Source organism: Acomys minous (genome assembly GCF_964271855.1).
Source record: "Acomys minous genome assembly, chromosome: 11".
In the NCBI taxonomy this organism is placed as follows: domain Eukaryota; kingdom Metazoa; phylum Chordata; class Mammalia; order Rodentia; family Muridae; genus Acomys; species Acomys minous.
In genome coordinates this window covers 7,800,571-7,818,262 of record NC_140492.1, presented here as the reverse complement: position 1 = coordinate 7,818,262, position 17,692 = coordinate 7,800,571, and the positions used below count along the sequence as shown (strand labels likewise).

The 17,692-nt window shown below is 46.9% G+C and overlaps 1 pseudogene across 1 annotated transcript in view; it reads left to right on the top strand.

Moving 5' to 3' along the window:
* Nucleotides 1–4,154: 4,154 nt before the first annotated feature.
* LOC311608854 (large ribosomal subunit protein eL15-like) overlaps nucleotides 4,155–17,692 on the top strand; it is a 37,471-nt pseudogene continuing 23,933 nt past the window's right edge. Inside the window, exon 1 of the transcript in view lies at nucleotides 4,155–4,230. The product of the transcript in view is annotated as a large ribosomal subunit protein eL15-like (transcript). The remainder of the gene's footprint in view (nucleotides 4,231–17,692) is intronic.

Below are 17,692 nucleotides of genomic sequence, written 5' to 3'. Positions count from 1 at the left end.
TGAAAAAATACAAAAAAAAAAAAACCCACTTCTGGTTGTATCTCCGAGGACACTTTCAGAACCATGAGGGCTCTGACCTAATCAATGACTTAAACCATTGGCAGAATCAGGATTTGAAGACTACAGAGAGACAGTAGGACTGCTGAAGGCAAGGGCCAGTTGGAAGTGAACCTCCGGAGTTGGGCCTCTGAAGAGTTTATCCTGGCCCCTTCCTCACGTTCCTCTTAGCTTCTTGGTGGCTTTCTCCACCTGTGACCTTCCTTCAGGAACTTTCTGCCATGTCACAAACATAAATGCAACAAAGCCAGCCAAGCACAGACTGATGCCTCTGAATGGCCAGCCCAAATAAACCTTTCCTCTCTTCAGTTGTTTTCCTTGGTTCTTTATCACAGGGACAGAAGCTAATTAACACATGATAGACGCTAATTATTGGATTCTCTATACAAGGCCTGTGCCAAGGACTTCTCTTGGAATTGTGGGCCTCGTTTGCATTTACCTCAGTTTCACCTTAAATTGGGGGTGTATGGACTCTTATTTTAACACCTAGCTGCATATAATATACAACTTGTCTCAGCAGTAAACACTAATTACATTATTATAATAATGTAAATACTGGGAATTGATTTAAAAAAACTGATGATGACATCACACTGTGAGAAGTGTGTAGGGTGAGAGCTGCACCTGCCAGTCTGAAGGATGGAGCTCCAGCCTTCAAACAGACTCCACTAGGGCTTTTTAAAGTAGGAAATGACATCATTAGAGGCTATCAGGAAGTTCCTAGGCATGTTGAGCATTCCTACCAGCTCTAGGGCCCAGAATCCACCCAACAGCCAAGACATCACAGCTGATACTTGGACCATTTATCCAGAGGCTCCGCCCTTCAAGCTCACAGAGCAGACCTCATGCCACCACAGGACAGCCCTTCCTCCTCCCCTTTCATCATGAACTCATTCTTGAATGCAGGTGTGCATCCGGTGGGTGAGGCCTAAATCCCATGATACCACTCGACAGCAGGGAAGACACAGAACACGTAGTTCATGGCTTCTATCTTGGGAACCACACAGGAAATTACCAAGATGTGATGCATGTTCAAAAAATATCAAGCTTCTACAAATAACAAATGTCTGCTTCAAGGAAGCCGGCAGACTGGTGAAAATGGAACAATCACCAAATTGTAGGTCAGCATTTCACATAGAAAGACGATGTTGAGGACAGGGGAGACTGTTTCAGGGTTCAAGGTCCTGGGAAGAACCATGAGGGAAAAGGATAGGTCAAGGACAACCGGGTTTCATAGTTCTTAGAAAGTGTCTCTTTTTATAGCTGTGCAGGTGATGAGGATAACTTTTAAAAATAAATATAAAAGCGTTAAAGAGATCACATTTCGTATGCTCCGTAGATAGCTCAGTGCAGGTGGCTTTGCAGAGGCGCCTGCCAGGATAGGTGCTCTGACCACAAATAATGTGTTCTGCCAGTCTGTCCACAGTTGCCAGCGGGGCAGCCATACCGCCTAACAACCAATGTCAGGTCTGGAGGGAGGGACGTGGAGTGGCTTGGGGGTTTCTTTGGGGTTTTGGGGGGAGTATGTTGTTGCCTTCTTTTTCTCTTTCTTGCTTGCTCTTTCTTTTCTTCCTTCCTTTCTTTTGTAATGACTAAAGAAGCCTCTTTTCATGCTGGGCGTCCATCTTGGTGCACACCAGCTGTCTGACGCCAGTCCCTTCATGGCCACAGAACTCCAGAGACGTTCTCAGCAACCCTGACTCAGTGACCCTGGGACTTACCCAAAAAGGTACTATCTAATTGCTATGATATGACTAACTGCTTTTTTTTTTTCTTCTGTAGCTTGCTTATGCAGACACCCAAAGTTGTTGTGAGTTGCCTTAACCACTTAACTGGCAGAACAGAACAGTTTTTACTTGTTTGCATGGATATATCTTGAAAGTCCTGGTGTAGTTTTGCCTTTTAAAAAGACCTTCCCCATACCCTTTCTTCATGCCAATCTCAAAATTGTTGATCCTGCTAGCAGCTAGTCAATAAGTCCTTTAATTATAATCGGACTGAGTTTATAATCTTTCCCCAGGGGTGTCACAAACTCCATAACATTTTTCCTTCCTTCCTTCTTTCTTTTTTTATTTTTTTTTCCTTCTCCTTTTTCCCCCCTCATCTACCATAAACATGAGCTTCATATTGAGATGCAAAAGAAAATTGCGGGGGCTGGAGAGATGGCTTAGAGGTTAAGAGCACTGTCTGCTCTTCCGAAGGTCCCAAGTTCAATTCCCAGCAACCACATGGTGGCTCACAACCATCTATAATGAGATCTGGTGCCTTCTTGTGGTGGGGAGGCACATGTGTGGGCAGAATACTGTATAAATAATAAATAAATCTTTGAAAGAAAGAAAGAAAGAAAGAAAGAAAGAAAGAAAGAAAGAAAGAAAGAAAGAAAGGAAATTGCACCAAGTTCTCAGAATGGCTACTCAGGCAGAACATTCTGTTTGACGTGGCTATGGCTTCAGAAAGAGCTCACTGTGGCTTTTTGCTTCATAAGCATCTGATCCTACAGGCACCCAGGACCCCACACTCAGGAGGACCCTGACATTGGGCTCAGGCATTCTTACTGTCATCTCAAAAGCCTTAGTACGTTTTGAACCAAGGCCCTGTGGTTTCACTCGGCAATGTTGTCCAGTGAGTTGGATAGCAGCCTCGGTCCCAGGCCTCGGCGCTGAAGGCTTGTGCTTGGAAGTCATGTCCTCCTGTTCCCACACTCCCTCTCCTTGCACCCCTCAACTTGTGTATAAACTTCTCTGGAGATCTGTGGCCATGCATTTTTCTAAAGAGAATCTTCTTAGTTTGTAGCTGGGTCTCTGAGGTTCTAAGGTCAAGGGCGGGTGACTCAGCAATAGTGAGCGCTGTTGTAGCCTTGCTGGGGCCCTGGGTTTGACCTGCAGTTCAAAATTGACCCTCAAAAGTCCTAGGAATGTTGACTTTCTGTTTCGTCTTTAAGAACTCAGCACAAAGGTGCACACTTTCCTATATCACTGAATCTTGAAGGAGGCAGGTGGCACGTTAAGTACAGCTACGTCAAGGGCTCGCTGTCAGCTGAGCCATGTGCTTGCGTATCTCAATGCCAGGTGTCCCTCGCCATATAAGAGAGTGCCAAACAGTCATCAAACTTCCTTTGTTCAAAATGGTTGGGAAAGGCACAGCTGCTAGCTGAGTTCTCAGCTCCAAATAGCAAATGATTTCCAGCAAATTTTGCTTCACTGTAGCTCTCTGTCTAAAAGGAGACACTTTGGCCATGCGAGGCAGAACATCTGAAAGGAAATTAATTTAATACAGTACGGCTTTAAGAGCTATTTGTGGCAGAATCCTCCAGGTATCAGTAAATTCTGAAAGCATAGACTCAGGAAGTGTTAAAACTGGCTGCAACCTCAGCCGGACATCGGGGACTGCTCTCGGAGAAGGGCTGTGCGCGTTAAAGCGTTTTAGGAAGCATTTGCCAGAGTTTATTTAGTGTTACAATCTTGATGAGTTGAATGGATCCTTTGATATCTTCCTGCATCAAACCCAGAGGCTTGTTTGCTTAACAGAGCCCCTGCCCCATCCCATCCCAGAAAGAACAGAAAGCAGAGCCTCACCCAGGTTCTCGGCACAGTGGGAGAATGTAAGATGAACCGCCTTTAGCCCATTTCCGATAGAGTCCCTGCTCCCCTAGGAACCTTCCAGGGGGAACCTCAGAAGCCAGGCTCTGCTGTCTGCTTCTCCGGGCACTCGGTTCTCCAAACCCCACCTCAGTGGTCTGGTAAGTTCCCCCGCAGCATTCTAGAGCTTCTCTGGCCCAAAGCTCCAAACTCTCCCACATTTCATCTGCAAACCAGTTTCAAAGACCTAAGAACCCCGTGGTGAGGGTTGCAAGAATCATGAACACACACACACACACACACACACACACACACACACACACACACACGCATGATTGTTACTTCTTTTTTTTCCTTCTGTGATGCTGGGGATTGAACCCAGAGCCTTCCTAGTGCTAGGCAAGCTCTTTACCACTAAGCTACATCCCAACCCTACTTTTCTTGTTGCTTTCACCAAATGCCTGGCATGAAGGTAGAAGACTCTTTGGAGCTTGCAGTGTGGGAGGATAAGTCTAGCGGATGGGACGGCCTGGTGGTAGCGCTGGGGTCTTTTTGACCATCACAGATAGCAAGGATAACCACAAGAAGGAAGAAGGTAATTCAGTTCTGCATGACTCAGCAGCTGGTGTTGGCCCAAACTTCTGAAGTCTGACCCCAAGTAGTTTATTTTAGGCATATTTAGACATAGCACGATCTGGCAAAAACTTTCCTGGTGGTAATTAACTGAATGTCATGTGCACGGCAAAGTTTTAAGACACGATTACATCGAAACTCCTTGTAAAGTACATGTGACATCTTCTGTAAAGATGGATGCTATAGATTGACTGCATGTGGCACCGTCCATAAAGATAGTTTCCGTAGCTTGACAAGCTCGTGATAAGGGTCTGGGGCAGGATCTGGCATGGTCTCAGTGACATAGTCCAAAAATCACCACGTCCACTCGTCCCAGCCTCCTGGGGTGGACAACAGGTTATGTATCCCTCTCCTTGTGTGTTTATCACTCCTGGATCCCCTGGGGCTCATCTGTGAGCATAGGAACCACCGTGCCCCACACAGTGGTACCACTGTAGAAGGAAGTGCACATAGAAGTCTCTTCCTCCTATCTTGGTAGAAAAGGAAGTAATGGGTGAGCAAGAAGGGGAGCCCTAATGGGCCTATAAAACCTCAAGGCCCTCGGGCTGGAGAGATGGCTCAGCGGTTAAGAGCACTGGCTGCTCTTCCAGAGGTCCTGAGTTCAATTCCCAGCAACCACATGGTGGCTCAAAACCATCTAGAATGAGGTCTGGTGCCCTCTGCTGGTGTGCAGGTGTACATGCAAATGCAACATTGTAAATATAATAAATAAATATTTTTAAAAACCTCAAAGCCCACCCCCAGTGACTCACTTTCTCCAATTGGGCTCTGCCTCCTAAAGGCTCTACAACATTCTAAAAACAGCACCACCAACTGGGCACCAAGTGGTCAAACCCAAGAACCTTTGGGGCCAGTTCACATCCGAAGTATAACGCTCTTCTATCTGCAGATTGGACAGTCCACCTAACAATGATATCGCAGCACAAAGGTTTCTTGAAAATTAAATTTATTGGTTGCTTGGAACAATGTTAGGAAGCTGAGCTATTTGCACTGACGACTAAGAGAATTTGTGGTTTTGTGGCCCTTAGAAAGAACGGCCATATGACCCTGTTGTTGTCAGTAGGGGAACTAAGAGGAAGGGTGCCGCTGTCCTAAAGTACAGAGTCTTCAGCTCCTGTGGTCTGCTGATGCTTTCCCGCATCACCAGCTCTGCCACCCTCTAACTGAGCTGTATCCCTGCCTCCTACTTGGCCAATATCTTTCTCTTCTGTCAATTAAATGAACCTTCCTAAATGATCTCAGAGCATCCTAACATCTGTTTGTCTAGTGGGTCAGCATCCCATGAGAGAGAGAGAGAGAGAGAGAGAGAGAGAGAGAGAGAGAGAGAGGCAGAGACACAGAGACACAGAGACACAGAGACACAGACACAGAGACACAGACACAGACACAGAGAGAATCCATGGCCTGCACATCGCATTCATGTTGGTTGTACAATAATGGATACATTTGGAGAACTACAGATGTTCCTGACGTGCAAAGGGCTATATCCCAATAAATCCGTAGTCAGTTGAAAATGCACATCACACGCTTATTCTATACCATTGCTTAGCAACACACTTGTTTACTCCCCCCACCATGGTCTCTACCGAACAACATTTCCTCGCATCACGATGAAGTTGCTAAATCATGAAGTTAAACCATTGTGAGCTGGGAAGTGTTTGTCTGTGCTGATTGAATGGGTACTTATAAAATAAACCTGCTTGCGGGGTGGGGGAAGGGCAATGTGACAAGTCAAGTCAGGGAGGAAAAACTAACATCAAAGCACCCTGGTACATTTTTTTTTTTAATCACTGGGTGACTTCCCCTTATATGAAGTTGTTACTCAAATTACTGGGAGAGATTTGATGAGTGTCAAATGCAGAGCGATCAGAAGGTGAGACTGTAATGTGCCCTGAAAATGCAGCCATGCCTTTGCCCTACTTCTCAGGGTGAAGCAGGACCCTGCGGCAGCTCACTGCTGTAACCCTGTCCTCGAATGGCACGGGCTTCCCCTCCCAGCTGTGAGTTATCTCATCCAGTTTTTTGGAATGCTGTTAAAAATGGAACCAGAGAAATCATTCTTGCGGCTGCACTTCCCGGAGATGAGGGACAAACAGGAAAACAAGTGTACTGGTCTCAGCTGTGCCAAGGACGCAAGACAGGAGGCCTTCCAGGCTTGCACACTGGCAACACCCACTTAGCTTCTGAGTTAGTCAAAGTCTCCACACTCTTACCTACCAGATGGTAGAAGAGATAAAATGTAAAGTTCCTGGGCGGCCGGAAGCTGGGGGTGATAGCTAATCTTGGTGGTCAATTTGTCACACCTGGGGAAAGGGGACTCCACTTAAAGAATTGCCTCTATAAGACTGGCCTGTGAGCATGTCCTTAGGACGTTTTCTTTATTGATAATTGATGTAGGAGGTTCAGCCCACTGTGGGCGGTGCCATCCCTAGGCAGATAACCAGGGACGTGAGGCTGGAATCAAGGCAGTCAGCAGCTTTCCTTCCATGGTCTCGGTTTCAGTTCCTGCCTCCAATTCCTGCTTGAGCTACCTGACTTCCCTCACTAATGGGCTGTAACGTGTAAGCCGAATAAACACTCTGCTTTTCTGAGGAGCCTAGTGACCAGGTCCACTGGAGGAGGCTGAAAGTCTCTCTCACAGGAACCATGGGAACAGCATTGAGCCTCCACCACATCCCCAGAGCTTAACTCAGAGCTGTGTGAGGCCAGCCTAACACATCAGACCCGGTCCATTGGCAGTTCTGAAAGGGTGACTTCCATTGGCCAGACCCTTGGTGGGCCCGACAGCTAGGATCCCAACAGGCGCATGGGTCCCCATCAGGGAGGTTTGGTGCCACACTTCCTAACCTTTAGTTTGTTCAGTGAAAAAGACTGCTCCATGACACCGTTTTCCTCTCATGGTCCCTTGGGTGTTAGAAGCTTTTGGTCTTCCAAGCCATTTACACTTCCTGAGTATAAATCTAACCTCAGATTAAGGCATACTTTCCATTAAGTTTTTTAAAACACCAAAACAAAGCACAGACACACAGACACACCATCATGCCTATTAAGGAATGCGTTCTTGACAGTCTGAGGGGTCCAGGCTTGGAGTCTGGATGCAGAAACAATAGCAGTGGCTATAGCAGTGAAGTCAGCCCCCTCTGTGGGCTTACTTCTCCCGATGCTACAAACCGTGAGTGGGAAATATTGGGGGGCAGGGTAACCCCACTTATATTGAACATGCTCAAACTTTGTTTTCCTCATCATTATTCGCTAAACAGAACAATATGCCAAGTACTCACACAGACTTTACCTTGCACATGGTTATTAGAAGTAATGTGGCGATGTGTTCAAGTTTACAAAGGGCGTGTGTGTAGTATATGCAAATCCTAAGTCACTTTATGGACGGAACCAGAGCACCTGGGAGCTTTCATGCCACAGTGGGTGCTAGAACCAACGCCCCAAAGAAATGGGAGGAGCCGGAAACTGCTCTGGTGCCTGTGCTGCCGTCCACAGGCTGTGTGAGCTAGGGTACTGCTCACCGGCCTAGGGCCCAGGACACCCCTTTATGACACAACCCCTTCCCTGAATCTCCCACTTAATTTCCCAGAGAGGGATTCAAACCATGGGATTTCTTTCCAAGGTCTCTAGTGAGCCCATTGAAAGGTCAGAGAACACCCTGGATCATGTCTGGTTAGTAGGATCCAGGGAGCCCAGGGGCTTATCTGGGACTCTGAGACAGGGAGAGCCAAGGGCTCTAGAGAGTAGGTGGACCCATCGCAGGGAGGAGGGGTAAATCACGCTGAGGGCAGCAAACACTGCCTCCCTGGGGCTTAAGCCAAGTAGAAACCGCTCTTGCCTCTGGCCATCCTGACACTGAGTATCAAGTCAGTGACAGCTAGAGCCTAATGTGACTTGAAAGCCTCTGAAAGAGATGCTGCAAGTCAGGGTCACAGCCAGGGCCCGGGGTCCGTCTGCTTCATGAGCAGCCATAACGTCTCTCCCTCCCACGCCTCCCTTTTCCCTATACTCACCTTGTGTGAGCCAAATCTCCCACCAAAACTTAGAGAGGCAGCATCAGGACCAATGTTCCCAAGGCAATAAAGAGACCTTCACATACACAGCAAGTGGAAGGCTAAGTTAGTGCAGGCCTTTGGAGTCTCTATCAAGACCAAAAATCTGTGTCTACTTCTGCTTAAAAAAATACGACATTCAGAAAGAAGTGTGCATGTATAGCTCAAAGGTATGTATGTGTGTATATGTTGCTAAAAATCCTTTCCCTGGGGAAAGATACCCCTTTGCTCACTGACAAACCAATGTTCACTTCCTCCAAATCTTACCCCGGGGGGGGGGGGGGGTGTGTGCGGCGGCAAAAACCAATGAGCCTTGGGCTACAGAGCAGTGGGTGAGTGGTTAGGGGCAGGAGGTGACTTTACAGCACCCATCAGGGATGATGGCTTCCCACGGCTGTGTACATGGAGCCCCTCCCCCACCTATATGCTCTAGTCCCTCCCAGAGAAAGCCGCTCAAAATTAAGACAGCATGACCTACAGGTGACTGGGAGGGGTGGGTGGCTGGATACTCCAGGGAAGGTCCCATGATCCTTCCTACTGCCTCCTTCCAAGAAGGAGGCCATCAGGCCGCCAGCCCAGCTGTGATGCTCTCTGGCAAGCAGGAACAGCTGGACCTCTGAAGGTAGTGGCAGTTTGCCTCCGAGGATAGTCCTGTACCGTGGCACAGTTTGTGACAGGGTGGCTTGATAGGTCAACTGGAAGGCATGAGGAAGCAGAACATCTCACAGAGCGGTGCTCAGATAGTCCACACACTGAGGTCAGCGCTCTATGTGTCTTTTTATTTTTTTTCCCTCCAAACCCTAAGAGATAGGTAGGATTTTCCTTTTAATTTTAGAGATTAAAACCTGAGCTAGGTAACTTACTGATGTCATGGTGAGTGTTGGAGCACAGGGGATGAGAAGGCGGGAGCTGCTCGTGGCTGAGCCCGGTCACCACCATTCTGCTGGGATGTCCCATCAAGTGACAGAAACAACAGACGTATGTAAATAATCTCTGTACATGTGTGCTTGTCGCAGTATGTGTATGGCTCTATGTGGGATTGCCCCTTTTAGACTAAAATAGAGCAGCTGTACATACTAATAGGGGCGCAGTGTGATATTTCAATATATGCATGTAAAATCCACCTATATTCCAAGGGTTGGCTATTTGAAGTGGCTAGAGCTTTTCCTGTACAAACAGCATCTATATGCCTTAAAATATTTAACTCTAAAGACCCATTCAGAGAGAAAAGGCAACATATGTTCACACAAAAATGTATACGCAAATGTTCCTAGCACTATTATTCCTAAAAGCCCAAGGGCTTAAAAATCATCCAAACCAGCCGGGTGTGGTGTGTGGTGGTGTACACTTTTAATCCCAGCACTCAGGAGGCAGAGGCAGGCAGATCGCTGTGAGTTCGAGGCCAGCCTGGTCTACAAAGTGAGTCCAGGACAGCCAAGGCTAACACAGAGAAACCCTGTCTTGAAAAACAAAAACAAAATCATCCAAACCTGAATGGCTAAATAAAATGTGAGCTGCTCAGGGATGCGGCTCAGGGTCCCCAGGGTGCTGGCTAGTCTTAGGTGAACAGGACATAAGCTGATGTCATTTCAGAAGAGGAAACCTCAATTGAGGAAATGGCCCCACTAGACAGGCCTGTGGGCAAAGCCATCGACCTTGTTCTTGACTGATGACTGATGTGGGAGGGCCCAGCACACTGTGAACGGTGACAGGGCAGGTGGCCCTGGGTGGTATAAGGAGGCGGACCCTCCCCGCCTGCCACACTACCCACCCAGTGCCATGGCCTCATTCTCTCAGAAGAAGGAAGAAAGGGAGGGAGGGAGGATGGGAGGGAGGGAGAGATCAAAACAAACTAACTTAAAGAAAAAGAAAGAAAGCAGGCTGTAAGCAGACATCCTCCACAGCGTCTGCCTCAGTTCCTGCCTTCAGGCTCCTGCCCTGCCTGAGTTCCTGCCCTGACTTCCCTCGCTGATATACCATTGCCTGGAAGTGTAAGATGGAATAAGGCCTTTCCTCCCAAAGTTGCTTTGGTCATGGCGTTTCAGCACCCCAACAGAAGCGCGTGCATACCTAGAAACAGGTGTGGTAGCCAGTCCTGCGCAGTCCTCCTGTTTTGCTACAGGTCTTAGCAACCTCGGCTCACAATGATTTTTTTTTTTCTCTTCTCTCATCAAGCTTGTAGGTTATAATTTCTCCTTGGCTTATTTGGACCAGCAGCACTTTGGAACCATTAAGTAAAACAGTAACTGTAATTCCAAGATGGTTGAGCCAACCAAAAGACAACTAATGAGCGACAAACGAGCAGGTGGTATGTCCCGCAAGGCTGTGCTGAAGGAAGAAAGGGTTCATATCCTAGGCAGAACGGAGCCAGATGCTATAAGGTTTCCTCATACAACGAGGAAGCTATACAATTTTAAAGTCATGAACTGGGAATGGAGTGATGGCTCAGCAGTGAAGAGCACTGACTATTCCAGAGGACGCAGGTTCAATTCCCAGCAACCACGTGATACGTGATGATTTACCAACTTCTGTGATTCCAGTCCTGTGGATTCCGGTTTCCTCCTCTGACTAGAGGAACACCATAAATATGTGGTACATGGACCTACAGATGGGCAAAATACCCATATATACAAAATAATAAAAAATAAAATAAAAATTTAACCCATGAATTGTTTATTCCTGGAACTTTTCACTTGCTATTTTGGACTATGGCTAGCCTCTAGAAACTAAACCTGAGTGAGGGAAACCTCAGTTAAGGGGGTCTACTGTTTTGTACACAATGAAATAACATTTGCTAATAAAAAGGAAATGAAGTAATAAAACGTACAACAGAGATGGACTCTTAAGACATTATGTTAAGGGAAAGAGGACACATTTTATAGAATCCATTTGCATAAAGTGTCCAGAGCAGGGAAGCCGTAAAGGCAGAAGTAAGAATGAAGGTTGCTTAGGACGGAAGACTTGGGAGAGAGCGAGTGGTGCCGGTGAAAGGCGCAGGAGTCCGCCTTTCTGAACAAGGGACAAGGATGTCCTAAGAACAGACTGTGGTCGTGGTCTGACAGCTCTGAGAATGACGCTGAGCCACTGCGCAGGTAAATCCCGAGGCTTATGAATTATATCTCAGTGAAGCTGGTGACAGACAGAAAACGGTCTGTCAGGCAGTGTGAGGCAAGAGGCGCCATGAGGGACCAAGACGAGATGGTTTTATCTTGCCGGCTTTGGCATACTCCGTGCAGTAATTTCTGTCTGAAAGCTTGATATGGCCACCAAGAGCAAATAGTCCAAGCTCACTTAGCCTTCAAGGCCAAAGCTGTGGTCCACTTCCCCAAGGAACAGCAGATTCCTGTAAACACAGAGCCAAGTTGAACGGCCCTCCTGGGTGGACTCCTGACGTTTTCAATAAGGGTTTCCTGAGTGAGCGCCACAGTCCTCCGCTGTGTAAATGACCTGTTCAAAACAGACCCACTTCTAAATTTTCTCAATGGCTTTTTTAGCCAAGGCTCCAGCGCGTTAATTGTTCTGCAACCTACGGGGCAAGGGGGAGAGAAACAAAAGAAATATCAAATTAGGTCTACCCTATAATTGGTGGGAAACCATAATTTGGGGCTTTGTCATGTTGTTCTGTGCAGTGATATTGTAATCAAGACGGCTTGTGATGGGAGGACTCTCTGCCACTCCGGCCTTGTTCTAAGAGAACAGGACACAGCGGACCGGCCGGCCGCTGCCAAGACTGACTGACCGAGGTTGAACCCCAAGACCTGCATGGCGGGAGGAGAGGACAGACTCCTGCGTGGCGTGGTCTGACCTCCACACAGACACACTAAACAAGTGCAGAAAGGCCTTATTCAGCTCACGCACAGTTCCCGGCCTCAGTCCATCAAAAGAAGGAAGCAGCAACGGGAGGGGGATTAGGAGAACTGATCACGTGACCCATAGTCCAGCTCAGCAAGCGGTAGGTTAGAGCTTGTGTGACTCTCTGCTCCCTCTCTCCTTTCCAGGACATAGCCAGTAAAACATGCTGCCCACACTGAGCACAGATCTTCCCATTTCACCTAACCTAATTAATTAGGCTACCCCTCCCAGGCATTTCCCATCATGCTTAGGGGGCCCATTTCCCATCATGCTCAGGGGCCCATTTCCCATGTGATTTTGTCAAGTTGACACCACCAAGCACCACAGTGAAGAATCTAGAAGCCCAAAATGGCCTCCCAGTTTTATCTACCGCCCTCAAGAAAGGTCGGTGACACACAGCATCCAGGCCTCGTCTAGAGACCTGTCTGTCAGTCATAGACCTCTACAGTACCCAGCTTCTGTCGCTATTCACGACAAACTTCTCCGCAGGAATCGTGCCTACAGGACCACGTGGAAGAAGGTGACATTAAAGACGTGTGGCCCCTCCTTCCAGCAGCCAGCGACCCTTTGCCACAGCAGACAGGGTCTCTCCCTCTCTCTCTCTCTGGCTGGGTGTGCTTGTAGGAGCAGGTGTGCTGTTTGAAAAGCATCGCCGTAAATGCTATCAGGAGCAACCCCACAGTTGGGTATATTCATTACTAAATATAGCCTGGCTTTTTGCCTCTGCTATTGTTTAATGCCAGCTGAGTCTTTTTTTTTTTAAATAGGTTCAAGTAGGAACTGTGTAGGACTGATGGAAACCCAGAATAGCCACAGTCTATCTACAAACCGAACATATTATTGCAACGAGAGAAAAAAATGGTGGCTCTAGGAGGCCAGCTAATGGGAGCTAGATGCTGGGGATGCTGCAAATGGCTGGAAAGAAATAGCATCTCCTTGGACATCGTCAAATTCGACTTTCCTCTTACTATGTCCCATTCCTTGCCATCAGTTTGCCTTGATGGGTGAAATCTCAGCAGAAACAGTGCGAGTCACTTTCAGGCTGTCTATAAAAACAGGCACACAGCTCCTAGTCTCTTTCCTCCTTTGATAGCAGTGAGGGATGCAGTAAGATGGCAGACAGGCTCCATCAATCTCAGAGCTACACAGACCCAGATAGGCATCAGCAGGAATGATTGCTAGACTATGTTGTTGGGGCCTGGTTATTGGTGTGTCCATAGCATGCTCAAGCCTAGCCTGGCAGGAGCAATACTACATCGTTTGCCAGTAGACTGATAATAGAAGCTTTGTTCAAAACCATAAACACAATAGTACTTGGGGCTACCTAGTACCTAGGCAGTTTGAAGGAGAATGTTCTTCATAGTTTATATATATATACGTTGTCCCTAGTTGAGCTGTGTGGAAGGATTAGGAGGTGTGTCCTGGTTGGAGGAGGTGCATCTCTGGGGGTGGGCTTTGAAGTTTCAAAAGCCCACAGCAAGCCCAGTCTCCCAGTCCACACCTCCATCTCTCTCTCTCTCTCTCTCTCTCTCTCTCTCTCTCTCTCTCTCTCTGTGTGTGTGTGTGTGTGTGTGTGTGTGTGTGTGTGTGTGTCTGTCTGTCTGTCTGTCTGTCTGTCTCTCTCTGTCTGTCTGTCTCTCTCTCTGTCTCTGTATCTCTTTCTCTCTCTGTCTGTCTATCTCTGTCTGTTTCTCTCTCTCTCTCTCTCTCTCTCTCTCTCTCTCTCTCTCTCTCTCTCTCTCTGTGTGTGTGTGTGTGTGTGTGTGTGTGTGTGTGTGTGTGTGTTGAAGGAGAGATAATCCTGTTTTTGTTATGATCCCAAGTGTGGGATCGGAACGGTCTTTTGAGAGAACAGGTGATGTTAATTCACTAGAAGACAAACCACCTCATGTGGGAGCTTGATTGTTGCCAGCTGAAAAGATCCTGTGAACAGACTCTGAGAGGAGATATATAAATGATCCCAAAACTGGAGGCAGGGCCATTGGAGACTTGGGCTAGTTTTGGCTGTTCATCGCTCCACTTCGAGATGCTCCTAGAGAGATCCGCTTGAGGGAAGGCTTCAGGGCTCCGGCTCCCGCTGAGGTTCCGGGTTCTGGTTACTCCAGGTTCCAGCAGAAGAAATCCTGTGGATTACGCCAGGAGAATCATTCCTAGGAACTGATATCCTTACAGTTTTGTTATTGTATTCTTTAATCTCCTTCTCCTATTGTTTAGGTTAGTTGGCTTGTAAGGGACGTACGCTCGGTTAATAAGTTCGTAATAAAATATATTTGTTAAGAAAATTGAGCCTACACTGTGTCTTTGCCTCTCTCTGTGTCCTTCCTCCTCCCTGTCGTCTCCCTTCCCCTCTCCCTCCCTCTCTCCTTCCCCCTCCCCCTCTCCCTCCCTCCCTCTCTTGGCTTGCTGCCTGTGGATCAGGATGTAAAGCTCTCAGCTACTGCCCCAGTGCCCTGCCATGGTGATAATGACCTAACCTTCTAGAACTAGAAACAAGCTTACCACTAAGTGCTGTATTTTTGAAGAGTTGTTCTGGTTGTTGTCTCTCAACAGCGATAGAACAGTAATATTGCCCTTTACTGAATACAGTGAGCCCAGATGTTATTAACGTAATGAAAATCAATTTGTAACAAAAAAAATCATTTCAGTCGGGTGTAGTGGCGCACGCCTTTAATCCCAGCATTCGGGAGGCAGAGGCAGGTGGGTCTCTAAGTTGGAGGACAACCTGGTCTACAATGTGAGTCTAGGACAGCCAGGGCTACACAGAGAAACCCTATCTTTAAAAACAAAACAGAAAACAACAACAACAACAAAACAAAAACAAAATTTTAAGGAAAAAAATCATTTCCACCTCACTTGGAGAATGCTTCCAACAGTTTCCCTTCATAGTTGGTCGTACAAATGCACACGGGTTACTGTTACTTAGAACCAAGTTGTCTGATGACGCTTTATATAAAACAAGGAACTGCAGAAGACTAAACTTTGCATACTAATTCATTTTCTAACTTTAGTTTTTCACTAAACAAAAACATGATTTGTCTGATAATTAGAAAATGACACAATGTTAATGATATTACTGACAATATACGACTTCCAGTAGACGGGCATCCGGGAGACTGGGAGTGGGGAAAAAATCAGCCAGACTGATTCCTCAACTGGCCAGTCAGTGGCTTCAAGGTGTCACTGGGTCACCAGTGTTTTTTATATTTATGCTCTGCCATCTTTATGATGCTCTCCTCATGGTTACAGAAAGGCTGCCACAGCCCCAGCTATCACCGTCATGTTCATGTTAGAAGACAATAGTTTGGAAAAAAAAAAAAGAAAAAGAAAAAAATAGATCCTAGCAAAATTGACAACATTTGTACCTGTATGGTGACATGATGATTAATTATCATTTTCTTTTTTTGTCACTAAATTTTGTTCTTTCATGTTGTCATACATGTCCATTCATTACCCATTACATGTTTTTAATTGAAAAATAAAATAATTCATATTACATCTCAATTGCTATCCCATCCCGTGCATCCTCCCATTCCTCCCTCCCTCCCGCTTTCACCCCATTCCCCTTCCCTATGACTGTGACTGAGGGGGACCTCCTCCCCTTGAATATGATGCTAGGGTATCAAGTTTCTTCTTGGTAGTCTGCTATTGGGCCTCCCCATCAATTTCCCAATTGGCCTAAAAGTTCTTCAGAGGCTAGCTCATACCAATAAAATTAGATTTAAAAAAAAAAGGCCAGGGATGGAGAGATGTAGCAATAGTTAAGATACTAGCAGCTCTTGTAAAGGGCCCAGGCTCTGTTCCCAGTGCCCACTTGGTATTTCACAGCCATCTGTAACCCCAGCTCCAAGGGATCGAATCCAACACTGCCGCCTCCTCCTCCTCCTCCTCCTCCTCCTCCTCCTCCTTCTTCTTCTTCTTCTTCCTCTTCTTCTTGTCTCTGTGAGTACCAGGCACTAATGTGTCATACAATAAAAATCAGTAAATAAATAAATCTTTGTGCTTATTTTTTGATAGCACATAGGCTAAAACTCAGAACCATACAGAAAATAGCCTGTCTCCTATGCAGGGATGATACAAAAAAAATCCACAAACATTCCATTAAGCAAATAGAAAACCCAATCACTTTCACTCAGCAACAGAGAACACTGAAGACGCTGGGGTTGTGGAGGGCACCTTTGGAGGCAGAGGCAATAGCATGGTGTAGACCTCCTGAACTCAGGGCAGTCTGCCCTACACACCAACTCAAAAACACAACAGGGCTGGAAAAGATGGCTCAGTAGTTAAAAGCCTGTCTTCTTTTCCAAAGGATCTTCATTCTGTTTCCAGCGCCCACGAACCCCAGACTCACAGCTGCTTGTAACCCCACCATCTCCTGGGGCATGTGACACCCTCTTCTGGCCTGTGTACTGTCTTTACACATACACACCACACACAGACACACATAATTAAAAAATAAAAACAAAAACAAAATCTCTACGTAATAAAGCAAAACAAACAAACAACAGCCAAAGGGAAAATAGAGTCCCCATTACTAAGACTTCTGAAAGCCGTTCTCTCAGTCACTCATAAAACTTTAACCATAAAAAGGCTTCCACAAAAGGGCTGGCGCGGCGTTCGATGTGTGCACACTGTCTTGTAAGAGAAATGAGCTCTTTGGCTGACTGAGTCACCTGAGGCTTTTAGACTATCCAGGCCCCAGAAGAGCCATGCGGAGAAAGAACACAGACCAGGACAGCAGCCCAGCTTGAGTCTGCCCTCGGGGTTGGCATTTGTTGCTGCTGTAACTCCACAGAGCACTCCGTGGAGGGAAAGCTCCAGCAGGAGCCGCAGTGACATGCTGAGGGCACTTTCCTGAGGAGAAAATCTTCAGTTGTTTCAAAGAGAACCATAGTGTGAGGCGACTGAAAGGGACACTGCTTTTCCCCATTGTGCTCCCTGAACCACAGACTTCTGGTTCTTTTTTGGCAATGTGCAAACAAAGGAAGCTGTAGCTGAGGAAACGAATGTCGGTAAGGATGCTGGAGCTGCCTTTCAGTTGTTGGGAATCTGTGTGGAAGAAAGAAGCCCTTGTCTGTGAGAAACACACAGTGATATCATGTCACTATGGTGAGATGGTAGAGACAGATGAACCGATGATGCACCTACATTGGAATGACTCTGTCCCCACCCCCAAAATCCATAGGATGAAAACCTGGTCCACAGTGTGATGACACTAAGATTTGCCAGTTGGGAGGTGGCTGTGAGTAAAGATAGAGCCCTCAGAAGTGCATCTGTGTCCTTGGAAGAGCTGCAACGGCCACAGTTTGGCCTTCTATCACGGCGGATAAGGAAGTAGGCTGACACCAGATACTACATTTCCCAGAATTTTGACATTGGACTTCCAGCCTGTGTAGCAGAGAGAAATATTTTTTTGTTGCTTGAAAGCCACCCGGCTTATGGCGTTCCGTTATAGTAGCCCGGAAGGACTAAGACAGTGGCCTCGGGCAAAGCCGTGGCATAGAGCGAGATGGTTTCACCACC